Consider the following 6266-nt stretch of genomic DNA (forward strand, 5'->3'; position numbering starts at 1 on the left):
CATATTAATGAAATTACCTTCCTCAAAACCAACTAGTAAACATAAATAAATAGCCCCAAGAAGCTGCCGATGTTGCCAAAATGAAAATAAATTATATTCACTTTAGCTGAGCACAGGATTATACTCTGAATAAATCACCTTTCCTACTATCATTTTTTTCTGACATGACTTTCAGGAAAAACAGAGAAAAACTTTTAAAGGAAAAATTAACTTGCACTTACCCTTTGACAACAGTGTGCATTACAGTGATTGAAATTCATTAAGAGAATTGTTTGCCAGTCCTATTTGTCTTTCTTTTGACAGCTCTGGCATAAATATTTAATTTAATTTATGTTCCAAATTTAAAAAATGTCTCTTTAAAGACAGAGTAGTACATGCCCACTATGAAAAAAATGATGCTTGCATATTGCCATGCCATTCACAATGAAACATCTCTGTAAGAAAGCTGACTATTCCCTTATAGCCTGAAGTTTTAACTGTTTCCTTGGTGGGCCAAAGGACAAAGCCTGGAGAGTTGGAATAATGCACTGAGAAGTGAAAGAGATGTCCATAGCTGAAAATTTATTCTTCAGGCAAGGATGTTTGTATGGGTTTTAACATGATATTTCTCTGTGTTTGCTACATTGCCTCAAAAGCAGACAGAAAAAAGATCTTTTTGGGGGTTAGTGTATCCCTAATACAAGACCAAGGATGGTAGTGAATTTAATGAATAGTTCATTCAGCTAGTTGTGTTGAGGTACCTGAGTTCCAGGAGCAGTAACTAAATACCCATTTTTTTAGGGCTATTCTTGTACATAATCACATTGGATTCATGCCTTTTTTTCCTCAACAGCACTGAAATCTCCAACATCTTCTATGTATTTATTTTTTAAAAATTCTTAATATCAAAATACTGCAATTCAAATCCTGTATAATCCTAAATTCTCTAAGTGTACAGGACATTATCCATACATACAGTTTTTCTGTCAATTTACTTTTAACATTTTAAGTGAAATCATACTTTTCATTCATAATGACTGGTTCTTCTGACATATATGTATATTAACCTGGGGCATCAGAAGAATGAAAATTCAATAGCCTTGACAATGAGACTGTAGAAATGGTTTTACTTTATAAAACTGGAGATACCCTTTCAGGACCTGAAAAGGGAGATTATTTACAAAGACATAAAGTGACAGGACAAGACGAAATGGCTTTTAGTAAAATATTAAATATTAGGGAAAAAAAACGTTTTTTGTGAAGATGGTGAAGCATAGAAACAGGTTACCCAGAGAAGTTGTGGACGCCCCATCCCGGGAAGACCAGTTTGGATGCAACTCTGAGAAACTTAGACAAGTGAAAGGTGGCCCTGCCTACAGCAGGGGACTAGGAAAGAGATGATCTTTAAGGTCCCTTCCAACACTGGCCATTCTATGATTCTGTGATCTTTCCTAGGTTGCACTGAATTTGATACCTCTAAGGTTCATGATTGAATGTACACTTCTGAGCACAGCAAGTGGAATACTCAGCCACATTGTTTTACAACCTGGATGTTCTTATTTAGTGAGACACCTCAATGCTAGAAATAAATGCTAAGTCATCTGAGCTGAGCTCTATGAACATTTTTCTCTGACCTTTCTGAATATAGAAGATAAATGTTTTCAAAAGTGAGAGTCTATGTAACACACAATTCCAGACAGTTTCTTTAATGTCCTGATGTGCCCAAGAGACATTTTCACAGATTGCTATTTTTAGTAATTAAAGAAATCAGTAACATATTATTTTCACAATTATCATCTATTTTATGGGTTTTATTTCTATTCTCCTTCCTTCATATGCAGCTTAAAGTTTTTACTTGAGACTCAACAAAATTATTTCCCCATTTGTATAGAAAAAGACATCACAGAAGAATTTTTTGTAACCAGAAGAGTTAATTAACAGACAGTTTCTCATCAATGGACAACAATCTTCATATGATAATTTTAATGAGTATAGTGAATGTAGGGTAATTCAAAATAAATTTTTATCTGCTTCAGACAATTAATTCCCTCATCTGGATTAGTACTAGTGTTTATTTTCAGTTTAAACTGAGTTTAACTCAAGTTTTATAGTCTGAAAATTCCTAAAATTTTTTTAATATTATCTTGTGCATATTTTACATCAACAGTCATCTGGAAGTTTGGGGTATTAGCTCTTTTGTACAGGAAACACATGATGAAGTTAAAACTGTAATTGGTCATCACAGTGAAAGGACTTCCTTTTTCTTTCTTTTTCTTCTGCTGCAGACTCATAATTGCAGACCTGGGATATCCCTCAAATTTTGAGTAAAATTAGATTGGAACCATTAAAATATTGAGAACACATTCCAAGTGGAATGTGTGTATGTTTTTATGCCTGTGGGGAGGGGGGGAGAGAGAGAGAGAAAGAAGAATCAATGCAATGAAATAAGAGTATACAAATACTTATTAAAATTATTTTAATTTCTTTTGACAACTAATATGGCTTTAAAACAATAAGAAGGGAAAGATTCCCCCAAATATTCTCTTCTGGGTAATGTTACCAAGGACTTGAAGCATGGCTATGTTTCTACCCATGTGTGGAGGTAGGCTATAGACATATCCAGATGTAGGAGATGCAGTATATTTTCAGCACTAATGACATGTATGTGGAGATGATGTGCAACATCTTGTAAATCTGTATTAATTCTGAATGTGTTGAGCAGTTTTGTCTACAACTCTGTTGTTTTTAGAATAACCTCTGGCTGATGACACCTTGCTGAAATCCCACTTAGGGTAGAAGTTTTCAAGTGTCTGATTATATAGATGATTATGTTCTCTGCACTTAGATCAGGATAAACATAAATCATGTCAGTTAAGATCTTAATTAAACAGTAAAAGTAATTTTTTTCTCAGGACATGACTTTTTCTAAGGACTTGATTTTCTCTGTAGGACAAGATTGTTTCATGACCATTTTTATGTGACTCAGCTGTCAGTGGACCATGGTTGCATTGCTGTTACCACAAGGCTTATTCCCCATTAAAATATAATCCCTATTAAATATATTCCTGATCTTATTTAAAAGTGTGGTAAAATCATACTATCTCCATGCTAGAGCTGCTCTGCAAGGCAGTTACAGCACTTTTAAACTGTGTTCTTTGCTTCTTGTTTCTGTGCACCTCATGTCTCTAAGTTAAATCTGTTCCAGAGGGAATGTGCATTGTTGCTTTAGTGCTATCACTGTGTCTGGTTTGTAGAGATAATAACTTATCTCTAAGTCTGTGGCCCAGTCTCCAGCAGGGCTTTCTATTCCTACACTTAGTGCTCATCGTATAGGGATAAAACCCTGTTAAGCAATTTCATTACTCTTTTATTTTATATAAACAATATTATGTTGAATTAACACTTTGAACTGTGTGGGAGGTATTCAAATACATAAATCTGCCATAAGGAACAGTACAGCTTTTTCCTATTTTCTACTTCCTTTCTCTACCCAAATAACATTTAACCTGTAGATCAACATCAAAATAAACAGAGCAGTGGATGTCTCAAAAATAATGTATTTTTAGTGTATTTTGTGAAAACAAATGTTCAGGAATTTCTGAAAAGCCATGTAAAATAGTAGCAGCTAGGGGCAGAAAGCTGGAAACAGCTGCATTAGGGACCCACGAGGTTTTGTTGAGCCCCGTGTCCTTTTGAATGTTTCAAGTTAAGATTAAAAAAAAAAGAAAAAAAGAAAAAAAGAAAAAAAAAGAACAGATTTCTGTTGCCTTAACCACCTATTTACAAAATATATTTTAATTGTATAATGTTCCACAATGCTTTTGTGAAAAAAGACATGATTGATCCATGGCTGTAATAGTCTCAGAGTCATAGAAGGTGATATATTTATGTACTGAATTGTAAGGGGTCCATCAGTTTCATCAAAATCCAGTTCCTGGCTCTGCACAGGACACCTCAAGAGTCACACTGAGTGTCAGAGAGCATTGTACAAAAGCCTCTTGAGCTCTGTCAGGCTTGGTGCTATAACCACTTCCCTGGGGAGCATGTTCCAGTGCCCAATCACACATATGTGCAAGAGCTTTTTCCACACATCCAACCAAAGCCTCCCTCAACTCAACTTGATTCTGTTTCTTCAAGTCACTGGTCACCAGAGAAGGAAGATCAGTGCTGCCCCTCCTCTTACCCTCACAAGGAAGCTGTAACTGCAGTGAGGTCTCCCCTCAGTGTCCTCCAGGCTGAACAGACCAAGGGATGTCAGCCACTCCTCATGAGTCTGAGTGGTCTGGTTCATTCAGTTACAGTGTCATCAATTGTTAAGATTCATGGGTCATGGGCAAACAGGAGATTTGTTAGGAGAACATGTGTAAGGATTAGAAAGTCCATACAAACTAATTCAGAGACTATATATCGATGTTTAAGAGACTTACAAATCACTTTCTTGTGAACTCAGCGTTACTAGTGATTGAATGGTGGTTATTACATGATTTATGGATGTGAAAGATCAATCCATTCAAATTAGGTGAATTGCCAAATGAATCTCTATGTTTGAAGAAATATCCTCTGCTTGCAGTAACAATGCCAACTGAGATCACTTTAAAACCTGGTTTTGAAAAAAAAAATAAATATTATTTTACTTTATCCTCTAAAATCTCCAAGCTGGTAGAAGTGCATATTTTCAGACTTAGCACAAAATATCTCTAACTTTCTGTTGTGATGAGGTAGACACAGCATGGGTCATAATATAACAGGATTGGACAAAATAATTTCTAAAGTATCTGTTACTCTAGTGGATTCGCTTAGCAGGGTAAGGAGACTATCCAAGTAATTGAGATCATCACAATTGGTAACTTTAATGCTTGGGTGAAGAAGTGGTATGAGGCTAGAGTGCAGCTTAAATCCAACTTAATTCATTGATCTAAGAAGCTGAAGAGACTTGGAAGGTTCAGAATCCTGCTCCTTCTTGTCTGGAGACAAGTTTGAGTTTATGTGAAAAGTGGAAGAATTTTCCTGCAGTTATGAAACATAACTAAATATATTAGTATTATTAGTAACAAAAAAACCAATAAGACCTGTATAAAAAAATTTCAAGCAGAAGCAAACATGATTCCAGTGACTGATTTCATCAACATCTATTTCCTACAGAATTGTTTACCTTGTAAACTCAAATAAAGAATTATTATGTAATTGATCCTTAGCTTTTTCATTAAATTTATACTCTAACTTAAATGCTCTCACTCAGTATCTCAATCTTATGAAAGCAGTGTTTCTCTGCTAAAAGTGATAACTATCATATACAACTAATATTAAATTAATTTTTTTTTTAAGTGTTAAACAAAATTAAGCAATTTCTTCCTTTTCCCTTCTTGATGCTTTCTCTCCTGTTGGCAACCACTGCTTAGGATTGTATTTTCTGTTGAATGCAGTACACATTTCTCATAAAGCCCTCATGTGTGATATCCCATCCATAGTGACCTATCTGGGAACACACTTCCCAGTGAATCTAAAGTCTGCCCAGTTTAAACAAACTGCAGGATGGAAAGCCCCAGGAGGTTTTTTCAGGAAAAAATATGTGTTAGGAAATTAGTTGTGTATGTTAATTTCTCTCAGGGGTTTGATTAGTGCAGTATTTGAATTTTTATTTTAAATGTGCTTGCTGGAGAACAGGCAATAGGCATGGCTAAAATATAACTGTGAGCTATGGATTTTTTGTTACTGACACGTGTGTTGTGTTGAGATAGACATGTTATTACAAATGAGGACTTGACTTCCTCTAGTATATGCAGGGAGGATATCACAGTACAAGACAGTGCTTTGCATTTAGATTTCATGGGTTTGTTCAGGGTCATTGTATAACAACAAGACACTTTTCAGCAATTTTCACTCTATCTTAGAGTTGTTGGTAGTATCTAATGTATTGTATGCTACCTGCAGATTCATGAATATTTCACATTGAGAGATAAAGTTTTCAGGAAAAAAAAAAATCTATTTTTTTCCATGAACAGGGTTTCCTGTCACAAGTCCTCTGTTTCTTTATGTGAAAAAACACCTGTCAGCTGCTTTCAAAGCTTTTGATATCTGTTTAAATGTCTTTATATAGGGAGCAAAATGTGCTCTTTATATAGGGAGCAAAATGTGCTCACTAGCATGTTAGAAATTGTCAGGGAAAGAAATTGAACTACTCAAATAGAGTGGGGGAAGAACTGAAAGGATGCAGGCATACAGTGTTGATGGAAACATCCTGCTGCTTATAGCAGAGGAGCACTGAAGTGCATGAGCAGGCTGAGCCT

This window comes from Parus major, chromosome Z, assembly GCF_001522545.3.
Source record: "Parus major isolate Abel chromosome Z, Parus_major1.1, whole genome shotgun sequence".
NCBI classification, from domain to species: domain Eukaryota; kingdom Metazoa; phylum Chordata; class Aves; order Passeriformes; family Paridae; genus Parus; species Parus major.